Source organism: Lutjanus erythropterus, chromosome 24 (genome assembly GCF_056507025.1).
Source record: "Lutjanus erythropterus isolate fLutEry1 chromosome 24, fLutEry1.hap2, whole genome shotgun sequence".
In the NCBI taxonomy this organism is placed as follows: Eukaryota; Metazoa; Chordata; class Actinopteri; order Lutjaniformes; family Lutjanidae; genus Lutjanus; species Lutjanus erythropterus.
In genome coordinates, this window is record NC_139340.1 from 10,654,209 (window position 1) to 10,679,407 (window position 25,199).

Genomic DNA, 25,199 nt, shown 5'->3' on the forward strand with positions numbered 1-25,199 from the left:
TTTAGTGAATTGGTGGGAAGCTGTTCTTTTATGTGAAAAGCTCTCAGTGTGAGAGGGATTGTCGCTGGATTGGCAGCCAGGATTTAGAGGCTGAGGTTCACAGAAAGAATATTTTTGGGATTTTAGGGGGAAGGATGAAGCCAGTTTGAAAACATAGTTTGACTCAGCTGTGCCCTCTTTGCGATAATCAAAGGGGGCATTTGAGGATTCAAAAATAAATTCTTACTTCTCTACCATACTGACAGTGAGCATTGTCAAAAAATAAAACTGATGCCTATGATCTCCTTCCATTTTTAATATAAGTATTCTCCAACAATTCCTTCTTTTTTAATCAATTTTCCTTTGTTGAGAGCAGAGTTTGTGGCTTCAAAAATGGGTAATGCATCTGATGTAAAGATGTATATGAAAATGCATGGTATACATTTAAGAGCAGAGAGTTGGTTATCCTATTCACTCCCAGCAGGACACTGTTGGTCAAATTGGTGTATCGTGCCTGAAGCTAATTGTCTTTGATCGTCTTTAACCTGGTTATTATAATCATTGTAAGATCCAGAAAGTTATTTGCAAGTGACCAGATCAGATTTGTGTTTCCAGACATCACAGACCTTCTTGCATGGGTTGCAGCAGTAATGATGTAGGCTTCAGTTACTACTTACACTGATGACGCTTGATCCAGAAGGTGCCTCTGTGTTCTCTGTGTTGTCCCCCATACCACTCTGAAAGTACCAGCATAGATTCTGCTCAGCTGCTCTGATGCACTTTCGTTAGTCTGGATTTGATGTTGTTGTTGTATGTTGCACTACAAGTGACACAAAAGACACTCTAGCGTCTAGACTGTGACGCATCTGTACAATTAGAATCACATTCCAAATCACCACCAAATGTGGCTTGGCTCCTCTTTGCAAAAATCATATTTAATACGTTTTTTTTTTTTTGTTGTCCGGACCTTCTAAAAGCATCTGGATATAATCAGGATTAAATTAATTGGTAACTTTTTTGATAATTGATTAATCTGTTTGATTAATTTTTTTAAAGAAAAAAAGTCTAAATCCTCTGATTTCAGCATCTTAAATGTAATTTATTTTGTTTCTTTACTCTTTTTTGACAGTAAACTAAATATCTTTGAGTTTTGTGTTAAAAAGGACAATCAAGGACGTCATCTTAGGCTTTGAGTTTGACCATTGACAAAATTGGCAAAATGATGTGAAATACAAGATGTACATATTCTTGTCCTATCCTATTCCTATTCCTGTCCCCATGTCTCCACAGCAGCTTCTTGGCAAGGTTGTCAAACAGCCTCTGGTGGACGGAGAGGCTGAACGGCTCCACGGCAGTCTGGGTACGTCTGTTTGGGAGTATATTCAGGAGACAGAACGGAGGACAGAGACGCTCTGAGTGAGGAGCACACTGGACTACATCTCCCAGTCAGCACTACTGAAGTGACAGGTAACTTAGTTGTGATGTAGTTTTCTTTTGTTAAAGCTGCCCAGCAGTTGGTGGTCAGAGTTAGCTTGTCTTTCGTGGCACATCATTAGTGGACAGCTACACATGGGAAAAACTATTTAACAGTAAGCAAACTGGAAATGCAGAATGTAAAACAAATGAATGAGTGAAGTTCAGATGCTGGCAGCAGCACTGACTGCTGCAAGAGCTCATTAATATCATCGTTCTGGACAATCAGAAACCAGGTTCCATTTTAAGTCCAACCTCAGTATCCATAATAGTGTATTCATCAAATGGATCGAAGGACAGGTGTTATGAACATCTACAACAGTGCAGCACAGCAGTTACCATAGAAATACTTCACAGCCTTCATTATTAAATGTAATAATATTTCACTCAGTATAAAAATAAATTATAAATGCTGCAGTGTGTGCTTTCTATTAGTTTGCGAGGACTCAGCCGCACAGAAACTTTCATTTGTTGCCAGTCTGAACGTTGTGTTTTCAGGTTAACTGGCCACGCGGGCCGGGACTCAGGGGGATCGCTTGTTTGTTTTTCTCTGTTGTATAAGAGCAGCGGAGCTCAAATCCTGTTGTGTCACAGGCTTTTTGCATAACTCACACTTTGTACAAACCCTCTCTGTCTGCTGCAGTGGAAACAACACAAGCCTGGAAATTATTGATTTGAACTAATCTCATTTTTTGCTGCATACATGTTGCATTTTGAGCTCATCAGCTCAATAGCTCAACTGTCCACTCAAGACTCGTGTCTGGTCCAATCATAAGTAGGTACCCCCTCCTCCCTCCCTCCCTCCATGCACATGCAGGAGCAAAAAATAGCGCAATCACTCTGCACATGGGCGTGCGGAATGAAATCCATCTTTGGTAATTTAATGAAATTCAAGTGTCTTGTCCTCACAACTCTCATTCCAATTAGAAACGAAAAACTGTGAACACAAGGGTGAGAAATTATTAAAAGAACAGTTGGGGTGAAGTGGAAATTATAGAAGGCCCTCTTTCCCTTCACTCCTCTTTGAAAAGTGAATGTCAATGCAACTTTGTTAGCAAAGGTTAACACGGTCATTAGAATTCAGCCCGCAGCACGTCCTAATTTATTCCCAAAGTGGTGTCGTTCATTTATGGATCCGTTCCATATTTAGGGTGAAGGCGGTGGCAAGATTTCCATCGTAGAATGTCATTTAAAACAACGGCGTGTCTAATAGGAGACACTTAGCTCGGTGTCTTTGTCTTTGACTCACAGGTCAGGGGGATTAACACTGACAGAGCCTCTCTGACTGTCACTCAGAGCCTGAAACTAAATCCATATCATTTGAATAAAACAGGCGGGGTTGCACCAACAAGGATTCATTTTTAAACCCGATTAAGTCATGGTTTAACTTTAATTTATATTGCAGTAAACAATATAATATAAATAATTTTATGCTAAGCCATCATGAGTAGGCTAACTGTACTAACCAACTTTTTAGCTAGCTAGCAAACAATGTAATTTAATACTTAATAGGTCCTGACAGCATTAAAATTATTATTATTATTATTTTTTTTTACATATTTCTGGATTCTGGAATCTGTATTTACTCATTTTAAACTTTAAACTTAAACTTAAACTTTAACTTTAAACTCTGATTAGAACTAATCTTAGATTAAATTAATCCATGTTGATGCAACCCAGTCATAGTATGAAGAGTAACTAAATTCAGATGTTTGTGCCTTGACAACACCACTTGGTCTTCATTTTCTGGCTCCCTAAGTAAAACATGGAAACAACAACACTTGTCAGCCTGATGCGCTCCTCAGCTCAGGAAAATGCAAAGGCATTTTTTGGTGCCAGCGTCTCCCCCACTGATTAATGGCTAGAGGTGGAGGACCCATGTTGTGGCTTTGATGAGGCAATTTGTACAGTTCTGCAAGAAAACAATGGCAGTTCATTTTATTGCAATGCGTCTCCAGGGATACATCAGCACGGCTGCTACATCGTACAGTGAGGAGTTTAGTCCAATAATAAATCAAAAGATGCTGGTGTGCCAGGGAGGGGCGGTATTACAGCCCGCTCTTTAATGGCCCATGTGCTGTTTGTAGCTCCATTTGAATGCAGAGTTTGAAGCCAGTTTCTTATTGTGTTCAGTTATGAATACAAAGCCGGAGACTGTTAACGCTGTTGCTTTTGATACCTCCCTCTGAGTGTGCAGAAAGCCAGTGGTAGATCATTTAGACATTGTATCCTAAACATCACATTTTCCAGAGGAGCACAACAGCAGTAAAGCCTGGAAGTTGCTTCACAATAGAGCCGACTGATGCTTGATTTTAAGGCCGATGCCGATAATGATTTTAGGGAGTAGAGCCCGACTGATAGTATCTGCATGATATTGGCCCTGCACAGCTGTATCAGTCAGTGTTGGAATTTTTTTGCCACTAGCAAAAATGAGCGTGAAAAGGTTCCAAGCTGTAGACGTAGGCCATGATGCATGTTTTAATTGATGAAATCTTAAGACTTCTTTGTTTTTATTTGGTGTACAGACTACACTGTTTTACAACTGGAGAGTGTAAAAACCACTTCAGGCTAACAACAATGATAAATGTGTCTCCAGAGGTTGCAACACAGCAACGTCGGTTGCTGACCCACAGTATAGGCTTAGCTTGATGGTTGTCAATAGTAGAAAGTTATCAATAAACCATAATTATGTGGATTCCAGCATTGATTTTGCTACTTGAGCATTTTATCAGCCTGAGGATGAGCTGTAATATTTTTTTTTACAGATTTTCTGCTGATGGGCCACAGTTAACCAGCACACACTATATGTGACATTCACTGTCATACATCCTGCACACACATTACTGAAGCATCCTGTCAGCTGCTGGCTCTCTGGGTCCCACTGAAGGGAAATAGTGGACATCTTTGTGTACTAAATTGGCTACTTGGTGTGAGTCTGCCCTGTCTCCATCCATGGTATGGAAAATTTATCGTGCATTTCACTTCCAAAATACAAAGTGGCTATTGATCATATGGTGTTTCAGGGTTATACTGTAAGCTGGATGAGAATAGCTGGGGAGGATATAGGGGGGATTTTCCTCTCTCTGCTTTTGATAGCCCCGTCTGTGGTCATCCATTTTTTATCCCTAGTGGAGATTTGTGTTATCCCTGCTTCTCGTCAAATTGAATTTATTGAGTAAAAATGCATTTCATGATGGAAGTTGATAAGCCATACTAGCTTTTTTCACAATAAGTCACGATAAGCCTCTGCCCATAGTATAACAAATGGAAAATGCACCTTGATCTGTTTGTTGTTGTTGTTGTTTTTTTTCAAATTGCACACTGGCTGCAATGAATTATTTTTTAGTTAGAACCAAAAGTCAATTATTCAATTACTTGCTCAGGCAGAAAATTAATTGGCAACTGCTTTTGTAACCTGTTGCTGGTTGAAGTCAATTCTCAAAGCAAAACTGGCAAAAATTCTCTGGTTCCAACTTATCAAATATTATTACTTTATGCTTTTTGTTGTCCTCTGTGATACGTTTGCAAACTGAATTGGTCAGACAAAACACAACATTTGAAGACATCACAATGGGGTTTGGGACATTGTGATTGGTATTTTGGCTATTTTCTGATATTATAAAGGGATTTATTGAAAAAAAATAGATTTGTTCATCATACAAAGAATCACTGGTTGCAGGTTCTGTTTTCATCATTGATATTTTCATGAAGAGATCATAAAAAACTGGGAAGAAGTTCTCAGAGCTCAAGGTGACATCTTCACTTGTGTTACTGTGTCTGACCATTTATGATCATATCAAAAAGACAGTTTTTAAAATGTTATACAGAAGTAATGTGCCTGCAACCTGAGACTTTTCTGACACTTGTACTTTATAGATTTAATGGAAGCATCTGCACCTTTTGTTTCTCTGTTTTCTCATTTGTTCAGTTGTTTCCTTTCCTTCCTTTTTCCATTGGTCACCTGTCTGTGTCCACTTTGTTCGGTTTTACAGTTACTGTCATTACTGTCATCATTATTTAGTTGGTTAATGAGAGCAATGGGACACTTGGCTTGCCTGTCTGAACTACACACATTTTTTCTGGGCTGCTGCTTCACTGAGGCAGGATAGTGAATTAACTACTGCAGCATTAGCAGCTACTGTTGAGCCAGGAATTTGGACGAAAGGTGCGTGTTATATGTTGGTGTGTGTACTAGAGGGATTTTGATTTTCCCTTTGTTTTGAAACACAAATGTGTGGTGATATGAGTGCTAGATCGCAAGCATCTGCAGTGAGATGAATATTGATCAGGTAAATACTGATTATGAGGAGTAATTTTTCATTCTGGAGTTCTTCTTGCCTGCAGGTATTTTGATCAAATCTGGTATTTTTGTTATTAAAGCAATAGGTAACAATTGTGCATCCAAAAATGAGTACTGCACACCAAAAGTGAACTGGAGCCATTGACCGTATATTAAATAGGTTTGAATCCTATTTAATATACAGCCTATGGTTGAAGTGAGTTGTTTCCCCCTGCTTTTCCTCCCTAAACTTGGTGAAGCTCAGGCAGGCTGCAGGGACTCTGCAGGGCCGAAGACGTGCAACAAATTGGCAATTACAAGTGGCACAGTGTGCGGGCTGGAATGGCAGAGGTGGCAAAAGTACAGACATTCTTTACTCAAGTAGAAATATGGATACTTGTATAAAAAAATACTCCAGTAAATGTACATGTCCTGATTCAACCTCTCGCACCTCCCTCTCTTGCCATTTTTGTCTTGTCTTTTATGTTATTTTGTCTTGAAGCATCTTTTACATTGTTTTCGTCTTGTTACATCTGTCATGCATGATATGTACGGATGGCTACATCAAGTCTTTTCTATGTGGTCGTGTTCAATCCATTTAGGTAGATATCAGTCTTGAGAACTTGGTGCACAATGACGCAAAATAAAAACAATGAATAATTCTGCTCAAATGCATTAAAACTAAAGTAACGTCTGTATTGAAAATGTATAAAAGTACAGTAGAAAGTATCGATATTTGTGTTAAAATGTAGACAGTAAAAGTAAAAAGTTGTTAGAAAAATAAACACTGAAGTACAGATACCTGAAAAATTTGTACTTAGTTTCTTCCCATCTCTGCAGAATAGAATTATCAAAGGAGTAGTGTTGTCAGAGATGAATATTACAGCTGTTTCTATAATCATAAGTCATTTTATGGTTTCTTACAGTAAAATATTCCAGATTCCTCCTTCAAATATATGCTCGAAAACACCAGAACTGTAATGCTAATTATCATGTTTGCCATATATTTGTTGCTGGGAGTTTGAAAAGTCACCAAGGTGACTGTAAACTGTTCCTGCAGCTGCTGCTTCATTCCTGCTGTGTTATGCTGAGTTTGCATAACTTGGTGAGTTAATTCACAGTTGGTGACAGACTCAATTGCTAATGTTCCCATGTTAACAAATGTGGCAGTGAGCAGGCATTAAGGTTTGTGCCAGGGCCATTATTACTGTGTTAGTGCAGGATATACGGGCAGCGGTACAACAGCTCTGCAGCAATCAGCTCAGAGTAAAGCAGGTCCACTTGATTGACTTCGTGGGGTTTTCCATTTGTGGGCTCTGCAGTCCTCCTGAACCAGGTCATCTCTAATTGTTGACATGAAGCTCTCCTCATAACAAGAAGAAAAGCTGTGACAGCTGCACGCAGGGCGCAATGATTAGTGTGCCTTTTATATCAGAATCATGATTTGAGAGAGAGCAAAAGAACCACAGTTTTAGTTCTAACTTAATCAGCATAATCAGCAGTGTCTTAAGAAGCTGAAGTGAGAAAGTTTGGATTTGAGCAGCTATATTGACCATTGTCTCCAGCATATTTACTCGCTGTAGTTAATTAACTGTAAGTCTGTGAGCTGGCAGAAACAGCAGGAAGAAACTCTTGACTGTTGTCTGGTTAATACACTCAGAGGCCTTTTTCACAGAAGACAATTCTGACATGCAGAGCGGGAAACGTAAAGGTGAAAATAATCAAATCAATGATGGCTGAATTCCATTAAGCTGCTGCTATTGTTCATGCTGGCTTACTGGAACACTTGAATAGAAGGTAGACATTGTTAATGTTATTATTAACATCTGTACCATAAACACCCTGAGAGGACCGCAGCATCAAGCAACTGCATTCTTTTATCTCTTTCTATGCGTGTAGAGAAAGAAGAAGATATGTTTTTTTTAAATCAGGCCTGTAGTTTGATTTATAGAAAATAATAAATTGAAATTACAGCATTAGTTAGAAAAAACAGTCTTTTTAAAAAATGTAAAGATATAAAATGCAATTTTAAGGTAATGAAAAAACAAAAAATTGTATGTATAGGTGATTTTACACTGATGAAAAATAGGTATGAATATTATATTCCATTCCTACCATATTCTGCCAATAAATCCCTGTAAATCTCACACACTGGACCTTCAATCCAACAAGACACTTCTGTAGGTATGTTCAGACACGTCCATGTTCTGTTTTTTCCTTTTCCAAGCCAACCTTGAAAATGAGGCACATAATTTAGAGAGAAAGGGTCTGAAAGCCTGATGATCATGTGTAATCCACTGCAGTTTGCTTTCACTCTGAGATGCTTTGCTCCTCTCAGAGTCATTTAGTTATTATTCACAGGAACACTGTTACTGAACAGTGGGTGGCTGCATAGTAGCATTAAAAATCCAAATACAACAATGTACTCTTTTTAGTTAGGAATCGTATACAAAAGAAAGGACAAAATGAGAGTCTTGAAACGTTATTCCTCACGATATTGAAGTGAAATGGCAAAGAGAATGAGGACTTGGGCGACAGAAGAGATAGCAGCAGTGAGGGGTGAACACTGAGAAAGAAACAGAGACCCTGTGAAGAGAAATATTCTGTTTTGCACACCACTCATCCTCCGCGCTCGCTCCATGCATAAATGAATACAGATAGCTGGGTGAAATCAGTACAGCTAAGGAGTAGCTTGGCACAAGATGTTGCCACTAATCAGTCCCCTCAGCCACCGTCCAACCGTGCATGCAAAACCACCTCACACATACACGCTCACGCGCACACACACCGCCTAAACAATCACTTTGTCTGATATTTCCTTTCACGTTTGCTTTTCTCTTCCCATTTGTCCCTCGTACAATTCCAGTGGAATGTGCTCTGCAGCTTATTACACAATACAGATACTGGATGTTGTTTTGCATATTGACAACTTTGGCTTGCTATTATTCTTTGCTGCTGGCACATGTCATCATTAAATTACTTATTTCCAGAATTAACACCCTCAGTGCTGTATTTCAGGTATATTTCCACACTGTTAGAAAGGTGGAAACTAACATAAAGAGTTTCACCTGTCATTTCATCAAAATGAGAAATCTGTGGTGGGTGGCTCCTGAGAGAATACATTAGGGAGGATAATAAAGGTGACGGAGAGCACCCAGGAGGATTTCCCGAGGATAATGGTATATTTTCTAGTTCATAAATTATAATGCTGCCATCGAATGAAGCAGGATTAGAGATGTATGCATGCATAAAAGCCTATAGAAATAAATAATAACATCATAAATGCAGAAATAGAAAATAAACAGCCACTTTAGAGCCTGTTTGAATTCAAGGAGGCATTTTCTCTGAATTAGCTCAGATTGTCTTAAAGAACAGCACACAGCCAGCTCAGAGACATTTCCTAGTTCTTGTTGAAAGTGTAAAACAGTATTCACAAACTTGTAAGCTGTCTCCATCTTGTCAGCCATCTTGTCGTTTTTGTCCTTAATTGGAAACCCGAAGTGCTGACATGCGGCAGACCTGAAGCTTGATCCATGAAGAAACACCTGATTTTCACTTTTGCCTGAGTCCGTCCTGTCACTTACTTCATGTTGTCAGCGGTTGAGTTGAGCTCGGCTCACCGATAAGTGTGATGACCTGCAAAAAAACCTGCTGTTCAGAACGACGCAGAGGAGAAAAGTCTTCTCTGGGTGTCGTTTCTGAGCAGCAGAGCACATCTGGAAACACAACTTCTGTTTCATGTTCTGTTGAGATAATTTGCAGACCAAAAAAAGAGGAAACTGTTTCTGCATGTTTCTACTCAATAAATCTGTCGAATAGTTTCTTGATTGATGGATTAGTTGATTGGCCCAGAAAAATGGTGTAAAATGTTGATCAGTGTCTCCCAAAGCCCAAAATGACATCATCAAATGTCTTGTTTTGTCCATAACCCAAAGATATTCAGTTTACTGTCATAGAGAGGTAAAAAAACAGAGAATATTTACATTTAAGAAGCTGGAATCACAGAATTTTTAAGCTTTTTCCTTAAAAAAAATACTTGTTGAATATATATATATATAAATATTTCATGATGTCACACTCTCTCACTGATGTTAGAACCTGTGAACGCCCACACAGGTGGTTTTCAGTTTATCTGGCTGATCATACCTCTTCTCAGGCCTATGTGGGCAGGTATAGACGGTAATTGATTGACATCTTCCTGAGTCTCCTGTTAGCTTTGTTGCACCTATTTTCCATTGATTCCGGTGGGCAGGTCGAGTCTGCATACACACGGCTTCATGCTCTGTCAGCAGCGTTACAGAAGCGGTGCCTTTTGTGGGCCTGATTTTGTTGACTTGCTCAGATTTTGTTAATTTTTTTAATTTTCCTGGATTTTTGTGCTACTACCATGGGTAAGTAGGCTGTGTAGTATCTATGTTCATAGCTACATTGAATTATTGTAGGTCAGAAATGTAAAAGCTGTGAAAAGCCTTGCACAAATAAGATGTTTTTTTGTTTTGTTTTTTTGCCTGTATTGCATTTTCAAGTTAGCTGGAAGAGAGTTCTTCTCATGCAAAACTTTGCACAAAAGTAAATAAAAAAGATCTCGAATGATACTTTTGAAATATTGTATTATGAATATGGAATAATGTCTTTAAAGTTGCTAGTTATGAAGAAAAGTTGTATATCTTTTCGAAAACAACACCTGAAGACAGTTTATTACCTCTGCATCATTCTCTTGCAGTAGAGCTTCTTTTTTGTGCTTGCAGGAACGACTCACTGTGCACTGATTATGCACACGTCAACTAAAACAAATGTTTGCCCAGTTTTTTGATTAGCTCGCTGTATTGTTTGTGATGCGAGTCTGTCAGTGAGTCAGAGTTACAAGAAAAATGTTCAGACTACAAACACTACCTATGTCTAATTGGCTCTATCTCAAAACTTCAAAACCAGGGGATCTGTGCAGGAGTTGGAACAAAGTTGGAACAACATTATTGTTTAGAAGACTGTATCATTATATGCTGTGGCATTAATTTAAACTAAGGGGCCAAGCCTAAAGCATGAAAAACAACCTCAAAAGACCAAAACTACACAATGTGGACGGGGTAGACCTTATAGTATAGATTATTGTAGGTGATATATTTTCATATCGGTTGTCGATTCCAGGATACAGGATATCACGATGTAAATGAATTCCTAATAATTCCTTGGTTGTAGATTTTATTTGAATAAATAAATAATAGAAAAGAGACAAAAATCAAGTCAAAATTGGGGCACCATGTCTTTGGCCACTGAAAGTTAGCCGCATTTTTTTTGTTTCTCCAGAGGATAGGGATAATTGCTGGTGTTTGAGACTGTGCGCTCTAGTGGAGGTTTGACAGTTGCTAGAAGCACATTCATGTCCCTATAAGAGATTCACTGTGTCGCAGACACCTGTTAGACATGTAGAATCCACATTTTATTAGTTCTGATCCAACTTTGGATACCTGAATTTGAATTATCTGTACCGATACAAATGTTGTAAATGTAGATTCAGCCCTCATGATTTCTCTGTGAGGCTTTCAGACAACCAGACATGTACCATAAGTATGACTGCAGGCTCCAAGCAGCATGTTAGCCCCCCTTAGTATCCATCTGTTTTCCTCTTCCTTTCTCACTCCCTCTCCAATCGCACTGATCCTCACAAACATATGAACAGCAGTCGAACGAATTAACTCCCGAAAAGCCCCAGACGACTGTCATAAAAATATCAGACAATAGATTCCACCATTATTTCCTGCTGAACAGACAAGCCAAAACAAGCGCTACCCCAGCCACAGCACACCACCCACCAGCTCCAGCTCCACATTCAAAAAAAAAGATGGCAACCCCCGACAGTTCACAAACCAGTGGGTGACATTAATGTTGGTCCACACTTGATCCCAATCTTAATACCTGGGTGGTAGCTTGGCTAGCAGCTTTACTATGAAAAGCTCTGTGGTGTTTGTGTCTGTGGGGGCTGTGAGGTTAGAAAGCCATAGCTTTATACCCCCAGGTGTTGCCTTCACAGCCGCTGCTGAAAAGCGAATCTCTTGTTCTTGTTCAATGCCGTTTCTCTGCTAGTGCTCAACAGTCTTGCTAATGCAAACATCATCTATTACCACCACCTGTAATAACATCATATGCCGACTCACTGTAACTTTACCTGTGAAAATGTAAACACAGGCTTTCCCATCCTGCATATGATCTAATTTCAAAGAGACATGAAGAATAACTATAGAGAATAGCCATTCTTCTTGCTGATGGCCCTGTTTGCTTATGTGGGTAAGATAGGAACGTCCGTAATAAATTGAGACAGTTTCATAAGCCGTTATAAACTCCTTGTAGTATGTTTAAGTAATCAAAGATTCACCACAATAGCATCTCGTTACCTCATCTGTCCACGACAAGCTGCTGAGCTTTTACTCACACTTGTCTGTCTGATGTATGACTGGGTAGAAGTAACTCGGTTTCTGTGATGTGATTTGTTGTGAAGCAATGTAATGTATAATGTACAATGTGAGGACAATATATCAAAGGTGTAGAGTTTATGATGGGCCCTACAGTAGTCTTAAAACATCCTTTTACACATGTATCACAGCATGGTTTGTGCTGGAGAAATTATTTGTTGTTTACGTTGAGGAGAATTTATCACCACCAAGTCTTGTGACTATACTGTACCAGCTTCTCCGTGTGTGACATATTAGATAAGACTTGCCCTCTTGACTTTCAGCAACTAGTCAGTAGCAAAAATATATGCATAATGTATGCATTTTTAACTGCCTCTGAGTTTAAAGGTGCTATAAAAAAAAACCCTGATGCTTTGTCTTCCCGTGTGAATGTAGATTGAAATACATAATGGATGATTTGTGCTGATCAAACAGCTCAGAGTGACAGTATAAAGGGGGAGGAGGAGGGGACAGAATGACACACTTTCATTCATTCACACCTCTTATTAGCTGCTCCATACACATCAAATCAGTTTACAGACGTAGAAACATAAGGAGAAAGAAGGGAATCATTCACACTCGAGCGCACTTGGATGCTAATGCATTAGACTAAGAGTTAATGTTTGGTATGTGTTTGTGTGTGTATTATTTGGCCTCCATCTGAACACCACACCAGCCCCCGACTCCCTCATCAGCCATCACTCTCATGAACACATGTTTAGTTTTCATTGCAGCAACGCATCAACCACCTGGAGGGGGAAATGCCTGGGTGGCATTTTGACATGCTGTTTGCAGCTGACAGCTTCAGGATAATCACTTCACGACTCCCGTGAAATTTCCTAATAAGCCGTTCGCTGAATGTCAATCCGGCTTTACCTGTGTGAGGTGCGACTGTATGAATTCACAGGGATTTCTTTTCTTTTTCAACCCCTCCTCCATTTTCTCCTTCTTCTCGTTCTTCTTCTTTTTCCTCCCGCTTACTTCGCTCACTGATTTGACAGCTGTTGTTCTTAATTTTCTCCCTGACTATTTCCCGGGGATCCATCTGGTGCTGCCGAGAGTGGGGGGCTGATGTGGGAGCACTGCTCAGTGAGTCAAATTCACAAAAAACACACACACACACACACACACATCCACACACACACACAAATCAGATACTTGCACACACACCTGGTCAAGAGCAGTGTTTCTACACTGGTGTGGGGAAAGCTTACAGAGACTGCCCACGTGGGTTAGATTTACCTCCCACACAAGCCAGTGTTGCTGTGTTGAATCAGGAAGCATTAAATAATCACAGAAAAATAATAGCAAAACCATTGCTACACAGATAAATCAATAAGTAGAGAGTATGTGTCCTTGCATAACAACACAATGAACACATGCCTCTTTGCTTTCTTCTTCTCTGAGTTATGTGTAAGTAGAGTAGGGGGGAGGAGGAGTTTTGTACTGTTACATTTTCAGAATTCTGGCATCAACGTAGGACTGAAGCATGAGTTTTAATGACATCCACACAAGCCAAAGATGTTGTGTTGAACCAGGAAGCATTAAATAATCATGTATAGGAAAATAATAGCTAAACACTGCTCCATAGGTAAATAGTAAAAAGTATGTGTCTTTGCATATAAACATCACACCGACCACATTCCTCTTTGCTTTCTTCTTTTGTAAGTTTGTGAGGTCACTGCGAGTTGCAGCCTTTCAGTAATTTACCTGCAAGCTGTAAGTTTTAAACAGCCTCAGCCTCAGTGGACATAATGGGCTGAAAGCAGCTCAAAGTGGATTTGATGGTTGTTATTGACTCGTGTATGTACACTGCAAAGAAGCCAATTATTGTGAGAGTCTGGAAGACATGTCTCTGTGTGCACGTATTCACGCATGTTTCTCTAGAGGCAGAGAGGAAAGAAAGGCAGGCCAATTACAGAGAGTGATTTTTCTATTTGGGCTCTTTGAACAATCACAGCTTTCTTTTCTTGCTTTTCCAGAGTGCTTTTGGTAACGCAGTGCCGTGGGCAGTTTGGTTTTTGTCTGCTTCCAAGTACAGATTATTCCTGCTTGGAATAACTGTTTGTTTTGGTGTGCAAAGTACTGGCAGAGCTGTCCTCCTTCCACCCCGTGACAGACTTTTTTATTTGTACATACTTTTGTTTTCTCTGTAGGTTGTGATTCTTTCATCTCAGAGGGGTTAACGGCAGTTATAATCCTATTGATCCAGAAAACTGATCCTTCCTAATCCTCTATACATGAAAGTTGGGCATTGTGATGTGCAGCACAGTACAGTAGCGCCAGTAGCAACGGCTTTATAAATTCTCAGCCAACGCCATGAGCCCGCCGTCAGTGTTCATCTCAAAGCTGCTGCGCAGACAGAGAACGTCCAGGACTGTACCTCAGCTAAGAAGAGGCAGTTCTTTATGAATCCGTTATTTGTTTCTCCTGTGGAGGATGGCGCGTCTTTTCAACGTGCTGTTATTGTGGATTCGGCAGACAGAGAACTGAAGACGAAAGAGCATTTTCAGATGAGCCTCGGGGAATGAGTCAGCCCAACTTCACTAGCCTGCCTTTCTCTCTGCTTCTCACTTTCTCACCTTGCGTTGTGGGTTCTTACTCTCTGTCTCTCTGGAGTTCTGCTCCCGGTGTGCCCTCGCACTTATTCCTCTTTTAAAACCTCCCATCAGCTCCCTATCCTTCCTCTTCATCTCCCTGTCTTTGCTTCACACTTCTCTTCCTCCTGTACTCTGAGAAATAAAAGTGCTAACCAGAACTATAAAGGGTTCTTCGGCTTATCTCCATAGGAGAATCCTTTTGGGCTCCTTGTAGTACCTTTTATAACAGTTCCTGTTGGAAACCTTTCAGCGAGTTCTACCTAGAATCCAACATCATGGGTTATAACAAGAACCATCTCTGAAAGGTTACGCCCTTTCACAGAACTCTTTCATGTTATGGCACAAAGAACCCTTAACGAAAGAGGGAAAGAAGAATTTCAACAATAACTGAAGAACTCTTTCTTCCAAAAAGGAGTCTTTTGAACCCTTGTGGAACCCTCATTTCTAAGAGTGTATCGTCTCTCCCTTGACACCTGCCAGGTGTGTGTGTGTGATGGCAGAAAGCATGTGGAGGTGCCCTGCCACGACCAACACTCATCCATGCCAGTTAATGACACTTAGAGGCATCCCATGGTGCACATCACCATGGTTGCCAGGCTGAGTGCTGGCTGATTCAGCGGTAAAAAGTCGCACTTTGGCAGCGCTCCCGGTTCAGGATACAGTGGAGGTGACATCAGCGACTCTGGATGACACTGTTCTGGCAGCCTCTGCCTCCCACGCTCTGTCACTATCATCGATTTTCACACTGTAAGCTGCGAGACAGAGAGGAGAGAGGATAGAGATAGAGTATTGGGAAATTTGGAGATAAACTGGTTATACTTGCAGTGCAGTCAAAGTAGTCATGAATGAAGGTAGGGAAGTGATGTCTGAGAAGAAAAAGTGTGTCTTGAAGTGTCAGTTCATAAGAGAAGTGTGTTTTCTGCTGTTTCAATTGTCACACTACCATTGAGTTTGTTTACAGAAGGATTCGTTCGAAGATAGGTCAGTCAAGACAGTTTTTGCTCAAATGTTGACAGCCTTTCACAGCTAAAAATGCTTTTTTACATTAATTTTATGGCTGTAAATATGTGTTGACATTTGTAGAGGACCTATAAGGAAGAAAAATCCAAATACAAACCAAATGAAGGCTAAATATTGTCATTATATTTACCTGCAAGTATGGTAGCAAGTAGCAAGAATGATTCTCTAAGATAAAAACAAGATATTAAAATCAGATTTAATGTTTTATTAATAGGGTTGGGAGTTGAGAACTGGTCCAGTTGAGAACTGGTTCCAAATTGTCTGATCCATCAAAAGTGTTTGCCCCTGAGCTTATCCGTTCCTTTTATCAATACTGGCATGTTTTTCTGACAGTTGTGCTTTGCAAAACAATACTGTCAAACGCCTGTGTCTCCCCTCCTGGAAATTTGCAACAAGAAGAAGTCAAAGAAATGGTTCAAAGTGTGGTTTCATTTCACAAAGAAAGAGAACAATAGTGCTAGTTGTAATGTCTGTAAAACGATAATGTCGAGTAAGGGTGGAAACACCAGCAATATGTTGAAACATCTTTCTACAACATGGGTTTATATTCCAGTAATGCCATATATTTGACACTTTTTTTGCACACTAGTGCCACTGCTTCCTAACTGAGCAGCACATTTGTAATGTGCAAAATGTGTCTTGGTATTGTTACACTGAAATAAGCAGGGGCCTCTCTGAAAAAGACAAACCTGTGTGTGTCTTTCAGCATCCATGGTACCCAGACCCCCCATACCATCATAGATGCTGGCTTTTGAAGTTAGTCCTGGTGCTAGGAAACATAATGGTCCTTCTCCTCTTTAATTGATCAGGAATCATTAAGGGGATTGTTAAAGAATCACCGATAAGCAGAACTGATAATGACTTTAGCATCAAAAGATCTTTTAAATCAGCAGTTTATATACAGTGTAGACCGCCATATTGTTCTTGCAATTCTCTAGAAACATCAAGTGTTCCTCTTGGTTTGCTTAGTAGAGAATAATATAAGAAACTCTCCACTCAGTTGCTAAGTGCTGTCGTGCAGTGTTAACTGTAGCTTTTGTCCCTGAAATTGTTACTGTAATGAAGTCTGACCTTACCTACTACACCTGGAATCACTTAATGAATCAGTAGAAAAACAGCCTCCACTGATTTCTGTTCATCAAAAGTGCCTTTTCACAGATGTCAGAATGATGGTTAAGTGTTAATTCAGCTTCTGTGAACAAATGATGTATTCAAGCCAAGTGAATATACCAAATGATCCTCGACGTAGCACCTTCTTACTAAAGCAGCGACATTCAAAGCAAACTCATTTATTATCAGGTCAGCGCCTTATCTGTCACTAGTCTGAGGAACAGCAATTTAAGGCTCACCGGAGTTTGTTAGTTGCCCACAAGTTTTAGTATTAAAGCATATTTGACTGCATCGATTGCTCAGAACTTTTAATGGCTTTGCTTGAAGAGAAGCGATAACTTTGGAAATGGAGTGAACAAATCTCTTTCATGTAGAGTACAAGTTGTTGTCATTGCTCTGAGGGTTCCTAAGGCAACCATTGGCTGTCTCCTTTTATTTTGCAAGGTGTGAGTCATGGTCAGCCAGCTTTTTCAACCAGCTTTTGAGTAAATTAGACATCTGTGAATTCAAGTCACCTTAAGCGGCTTGATTACACAATCTCGATGCTGCCTTTCTGCGCATAATGTCTGTATTAGAGTTTTTATTCATCCACAGAAGCTTTCGTGTTACCCTTGACACTTGTTAACAAACCAGTGCATCATTGCAAATATGTATTTAGATGAAATACAGTTTGTAGACCAATTTTGCACTAGATGCATGTAGGGCTGCCTCTAAAGATTTTTTTAGCTTTTAATTATCCAAATAATATCTCCATGATTAGTGCTTTGGTCTATAAATGTCATGAAATGCTGAATTAATATCTTGCTTTGTCTGACTGTGAAGATATTCAGTTTACTATGACATAAGATAAAGAAATTCAGCAAATTATCCAATTTCAGAAACTGAAAGCAGGGAATGTGGGGTATTTTATTTGTATGCATGTTTGCACACTAACAAAATAAAAATAAGAATTTTAACAGAACACATTTTCCAGTTTTTTTTTTTTTTTTGCAGATTTACTATTTACACCCGTTTGTTTGTGTGCGCATGCTTGTATGCACCAACATGCCACAACAAATTACTTGGAAATAAAAATATTTCTGATTCTGATTATTACAATAAATATCTGTACCTTCTTGTGAAGTGGCATTTATCAAGTTAAAATTAGCAGTATATAATGAGATTGTGAATTTAACAGAGTATGATGAATCTGACTCATATGAGCAAACCTCACAGAGGAAGAATTCATGATAAGAATCCAAAAATGTCTAAGAATGAGGTCCATTGTATCTCAGCTAGAGCTACAAGTTCTTATTCTTCCACCATTCCCAATTGGTTACGTAAGGCATCTTTCTTTGAAGGCATCTCCCCCCTCATGTGTGATTTCTCTGTGACCCATGTCAGCGCTGCATAGTGAGCTAGTTACACGTCTCATTCAGAACACTTTCGTCCTTGTTTGCAACATTAACCTCCACCAGTTTGCCCCGCGGCAACGAGGGATCCAATCAACTCGCATGCTTTGTCAACCCCCAATGTCTCCGTCGTCTGAGACTGTGACACAAAAGAAAATGAATGCCCTGCATATTCATCACTATTACTAGCGAGGAGACTACGCATTTAATTGAATATGTAATAGCACAAGGGATTGGAGTCGGGGCTCGGCTCATTGCGTCGTTGAAGCACAGGCCATGCTCTGGATCTCTTCATGGGAAGATAACAAATGCCGGGCTGCAGAGATGACACGTGCAAATCCCACAACGGGAGTCCAACTGTTGTTCTAAAGTGAAATATTGCTCGGAGATCTGCGGAGTGATGATAAACAAGGAGGTCGGAGTACATAGTGTAAATAACAAGATTAAATCAAAGGCCGAGCTATGAGTGAAACACTCCCCTCTGGGCCTGAATTGATTGGCCATTTCAGCGCTGACAGATAAATAAATAAAGAGCAAAAGGAGGAGAAATGATGTGTTAACTTATTTGTTATGCACATTTAATGTGTGAGCCTGATCAATGCAAGCATGGCACCTTGTTGTTCTTAGCGCTCATACTCGCACTGTCTGTGCTTCAGTGAAGTGATTGCTACAATTAGCTGTTAATACTGAGGAATGAGCCCTTGACGCTGACTAATGGCTTCGCTTTGACTGAAAGAAAAAGCCAACTCTGATTAACCAGAGGGGCTGAGTGGAGAGGGGGGTGGCGGCTACTTCTCAGCGGAGGCTAGACTTTGGGTGGCGGTGAGGTCCTCCTGGGACCCGGGCCGCCTTCACCAAGCATTGGGCGTGAGGATGAAAGAGCCCCGAGATGTGATCGGGCGCGATGAGGGAGCAGAGCGGACAGACCGAGCCCTCAGAACTCTTGACAGCTCCCCAGCAGAGAGGAGAGAGAGGATGATGGGGGAGAGAAAAGAGGAGGAGCAGAGGCGCCTCAGAGAGATCAAAGGTGCACTCATCAAGGGCTTGTCTCTCCTTTCCTTTGACAGGGGCAAAGAGGTGGAGAGGGGGGGGGGCTTCAATGAAAAGTCAATGGCAGTGACAACTGTAGGCTGAGGCTGGAGAGCAGAGAGTAATCCTTTTACCTGTAGCTCTATCTCTGTATATTCCTCTCAAGCTTGTCATAGCTACAACATTCTCCATATCATTTTCAACGCTTTCCCTGAAAGCTTTATGTATTTGTAATGTAACAGGCATATGCAGAGTGCGCACACATTTGCCCCTCGGCTGACAGCAGTGCAAGAATTACTTTTTCATGTGTGTTTCACATACTAGTACATCAATAATGACGTTTTCTAGAGTTTCAGCGTGTTGAATCAGAACGAAAGTAGAAGAAAAGTGCAATTTGATGTCTGCAACAAATTCCAGAAAGTTGGGACAGGGGCAGCAAAAGACTGGGAAAGTTGTAGAATGCTCCAAAAACACATTCAACAGGTAAATTGTTAATAGGTAATAGTATCATTATTGTTTATGGGGAGGAGGGTTAGTGGTCTCTTCTGCATGTGTTACAACAGTGTCGTAGTAGTAGTTCAGGTACTAGACTGACCTGCCTGCAGTCCAGACTTGTCTCCCACTGAAAATGTGTGGTGCATTGTGAAGCAAAAAATATGAGACCCAGACTGTTGAGGACCTGCAGTCATATCTCAAGTGTACATCTGATTGACCCCAGACATTATTCATGTTTGAGAAGATTTCTAAAAAAAATACTCAAAACAATTAAAGGTATAGTTTGAATTATTTGATATAGGGTTGCATGCAGTACTTATATATAGTCAGTGTATCAGCTACAGTTAATGGTGGTCAGCATGCCTCCAAGCTTTTTCTGATGGGAAAATGCCATTATATAGACACAAGAGTTGCCGGCCTACTGCTGCCTCGATCTGGTTGTTGGTCGGTTTGAAGAGAGTGATATTTAGCTTGCATAACTACAGTGTCCTGTCAGAAAAGACTATCTGACAGCAAAGTAAAGTGGTGAAAATATTCTAAATATATCTATATATCAATCTAATGTAGCTAATACACTGACTCATATAATCCCACTTCAAATAATCCAAATTATCCCTTTAATTTATGATCAAAAGAGTTGGCAGTTAATTTAATAGTTGACAACTAAATTATTATTTGACTAATTGTGGCAGCTCTATCTAATATGTCTCTCAGAGTTTTCTAAAACTTGCAGGAGTGTCTCATGGCTTTATTGCCATGCAGCATTTGCCCAGTTGACACCGATCAGCCCAGATTTGAAGTTGGGGGGGGGGTTACACAATTTGTTTATTCATTCATCTGTCACATGCAATATGTCAGACTTGAATGATCTCGTTTTGACTAAACCCGAGGAAACGATGCAACTCACAGCTGCACCCAGCTGTCAGAATTACACTGATTGGCCCTTGGTACAAATCAATGTGTCCTGTTTGTTATTTTCCAGCACAGACTGGAACATGTTAGTTAATCATCCTGTTGCATGGGGAGAGGGGAGCACACTTACCTGCTGAAAGGGGATGCACGCAGCACAATGAAGAGATGACACAGTTCCATGCCGAAAGAATGCCTGGAGAGTGTCTCACTCATTAAACACGATCATAATGAACCGAGAGGTTACAGAGGCGATCTAGAGAGATATGACCTATTTCTCCCTCCTGAGTGCAGCTGCTCTCTCATCACTGAAGGCAGAAGGAGGAAGGAGGAAGGAGAGAAACAGGAGGAGGAGGAGGACACGCTGTAGTTTGATACACAGGACGTGTAATTTCTCCTGATTTACTATGCATCAGCAGCCTGAAAAATAGGCAAAGAATAAAGAGGGTTGTCTTTACTGTACACGGGATAGAGGATGTAAATGTGGGCATAAAGTGGATGTTTTATGAGCAGTGTTGATGGATGTAGAGCAAGTCTTCATCTGGCTTGTCTCTTGTGTAAATCTCTGTTCCATAACGTTATTCAGCCGGGAATATAAGACGAAGAAGAGAAAAATGTTCCTCCAACGGTACATTTTCTCTCCCCAGGCTCAGCAGTACAGTACAGGGCTGTTTTTAACATCTTGACATGAGTCACTAATTGACACTTCTTGGACCAGACTTTGAGAAAGAATGTACACTGTCAGTCAAAAGTTTTCCTGTGTTTCAGAATTAATCAAATTTCAAGTGATGCAGTTACTTTGTGATTTAACACCAATACAGCCGTTTTTTTTGTAAAACACTCTTTGATTCCTCTGAGCAATAAAAGGCCGGCTTTTTACTCTCACAAGCTGACATTTCCCCCCAATGATGACTGCTAAGAGACCTAAATCTTTGTGTTCAAGGACTTTAATTGACAGGATCTCAGATTCTAATGGGACCCTTAATTAGGGCTTTAATAACTGCGCGCACATTGAAAAGGTCAACCAATTAAGGGTATAGTTATGTTAAAAACACCTAGACAGGCCTCGCTCCGAGACAAGTATACAGTGTGTTGTCTGCTCCAGGTGCATAATTAGAGTAATCAAGATCTAGGCCATTTCCAATTAGATCTGGGTCATTTCCATTAAAATGAAAAGTCACAGGCATCTCTTAATGCACCATTCATAATACGATGCTCTTCAAGTAACAAGGCGCAGTCTCTTAACATGATGACGGCAGATTCAAATCAGCACTTTAATTTCTGCCTGTTTGTAGCCTGAATAAAGACCAAACCACTGCCATGTCCAGATATAATACTGCACAGACCTGAAACCTTCATTCATTTAAAGAGTAATTTAACCCTACTTTGAGTTAGTAAATTACATGGACAGTTACTTTATTATGGTAGCTATTGATCCTGGACCCTGTCCCATGTTTATCACCTTGTTCTGTCCTCTAGACCAGGATTTCCCAAAGTGGGGTGCATTCAGCCCTTGGGGTATTCTTATTATTGCTACTAGGTTACTGGGCCTACCCATGCGTCTTCAATCAGTGGAAGAGGCTGTTGTATCTGTTTCTGAACTTATGCATGTGTCATTCTCTTTGTTCTGTTTTATGTGGCAGATTATAGTAGTTCTGTTAATTCTGCTTTGAAGACATGTGCCCTTGGCCTACATTTTACTAGAATGTCAACTATTTATGTTGATTTCTTTTGGCTGGATGATTATGAGTTACTTGAGTTGTGCTTTTAAAAGGGAACCTTTTTTGTAGCAGATTTTATTTGTCAAGCTTTGGAGAGAAGGCAAAATATTCCATTTCAAGGCAAAGCTGTAAAATGGACTGTAATTTTGTATTGAAAGGAAACTGAACACTGCGTCTGTATTTTTGGAGTGTATGTAACCCATCAAGGTTGGGCACTTTGTGTCCATGACACAGAAAATCAATCAATCAATGTAGCGTAGTCAGCCTGCAGACAGGTCCGTGATCAGTCCCTGCACTCACAACAAATTGGAGGCTCACGGATGTCTGTACAGAGCTCTGAGGACGGAATTTGCGTCACTCAGACCCTAGCAGACCTTTGCTCATGGGTGTGGAAAGCATAATCTTGGCATTGACATCAGTGAATTTGTAGATTCATTGAGAGTTGGAGAGACAGAGGACACTGGCACAATGATCTGACAGAGCTGTGACTGGGGTCTGAGTATCAAGAAAGCAGGTGTCTTCATGCTAAAACAGGATTCTTTTTAAGCCAAGGTGGAGTCAAATAGATCCTCAAGTATCCAGGTGGTTGGTTGTGATAAATAAAAAATAAACAAATAAATAAATAAATAAGCGATTACAAAAAAAACCTTTCTTGGTGAGGCAGGAACCAAAAGGGCCAGTAAAGTATTACAGACATTCTTCTGACTGCAATAATTCAAAGTCTGCTTGGCCCAAAAGCCAATATTTTGTACCTGTGAGGAAGAAAGCAGGCATTTGTGTAAAGCTGGCAGGAGTTCATATAAAACGAGTGTATTGCTTTGGTTTGACAAAGACCCATGGGATCTGGATATGTGGTAGAATTTCAATTCAACCTCAATCCAGTGAGCAGAGGAGTGAAATGTGACCTTGAATTTCATCTCCCATGATAAAGTGAATACACTGAGCAGCAGTGTTGGCTGGTCTCAAGCTCAAGGTGTCTACAGAGCGTGAATCACCTGTGAAATAATTGAAATAAGTTTAAAAAAAAAAATCGAACACCATTTCCATATCCTCCACATGTCGTTGGAGACTTTGTCAACAACGCTAACAGCAGCTGACAGGAAGTCTTCAGGACGCCTTCAAGCTGAAAGTTAATTATCTCATTCTCCCAGGCGGGTATCTCAGGATCTGACGGTATCTGTTCCAACCTTTCAGACCACACAAAGACACGCTTTTGATTTGCGACAACTCCCATACCCCCCCCCCCCCCACACACACACACACACCCTTCCAGTTAGCGGCACTTGTCGGCAGTCAGGAGTGTGTCGATAGGTCGTAGAGACGAATGCCATTGGTGACAGATGTGTCGATCAGCCATTAGATCATTACTAGAGAGATCCATGAAAACCCCAATGAAATCATTACAGTATTTTCCATGTTGTGTGGACGTCATCTCTTCTAAGCCATATTCATTCATTTTGTCTCTTCATTTCTTTTTGAAGGGCAGTGGTTTATAGCTCTGAATCATGTCTACTATAATCACCATGTCTATTAAGACAGACTGAAATTTGATTGGCAACTCATTCTGAAAGGTCAAAGGAACCCTGCAGTACTGCCGGATTTGTGGATTCTGCTAAAGCCTTTATCTCTCCAGGAAAGTCTACTATAATGAGTTTGACCTTGCCAACCCGGAATTATGATACCCAGGTGTAATTCGTGTTTGAAGTTAAGGAAAATATAAATTATATATTGCATTACATATTTTTCAATCCTTTTGTCATAAGAGCTACAGAGAGCAATTGAAGCTGGCTTACAGGATGGATCAGAGTTCAGTTTGTCTTTGAAGGTAATCAAAATCAGCCACCCACAGTGATATTAACAGTGCAGAAATTGTGTAAATAAATAATAAAAAGGTGTTAATTATGTTTGTGGTCTTGCCATCACCTCTAGAAATGTCACCAGCTGCTGCTAATTGTTGTTTTAATATTGACAGTATTGGAAATAGGGTGCATCTACAGATTATTTTCATTATTGATTGATTTGTTGGCCCTAAAGTGTCAGATAATTGTGAAAAATGTTGATTGCTGCTTTCCAAAGCCCAAGGTGACATTCTCATATGTCCCAAAGATATTCAGTTTACTGTCAGAGAGAACTAAAACCAAAAAAATCATGCTATCAGCATGGATCTAGGGACAGTAATATCATCAGGTCAAAATCTCAGTTTGTCCAGCACTTTGATTAATGACTAAATACCTGCAACACTAATGACATCCTCATTGGCCTCAGCTGTACTTTGTGTTTTGTCCTAATTAGCAAATTTTAGCATGCTAACAAGCTAAACTAAGATGGTGAACATAGTAAACATTACCCCTGATAAACATCAGTGTGTTAGCAGCACAGCCTCACAGAGCTTCTTAGTCTCGTTAACTTCAGATGCATGTATTGTTTTTCCGGATATCAAAGAAATGCTATTCTAGGTCAAGTTTCTTGTACCTCTAAAGTGCATAATGAGACATTACACATTATAAGCAGAATAACATTACCTGCAGAACACAATCTCCTCTGTTGATTCATCAGTGGTGGACAACTGTATTCAAACAACATCAACAATGCACAGTGTAATACATATACACATTGAAGTAATATTTTCATTATGAGGAAGCATCCAAATAAATTATGTAACCTACCTTAACTTCAAATCTGGGGCCAAAACTGGCCTTGAAATGTAACTTGAGCAAAATTACGCCCCCAATCATCACTTTAATGGC

The 25,199-nt window shown here is 40.1% G+C and overlaps 1 protein-coding gene across 2 annotated transcripts in view; it reads left to right on the forward strand.

The window, feature by feature from the left end:
* Positions 1-1,247: 1,247 nt before the first annotated feature.
* Positions 1,248-25,199, forward strand: part of LOC146304737 (beta-1,3-galactosyltransferase 1-like) — a 95,021-nt gene continuing 71,069 nt past the window's right edge. For both annotated transcript variants that reach the window (XM_084714002.1, XM_084714003.1), the window contains exon 1: positions 1,248-1,446. The gene's annotated coding sequence lies outside the window, so the exon portion shown is untranslated. The remainder of the gene's footprint in view (positions 1,447-25,199) is intronic.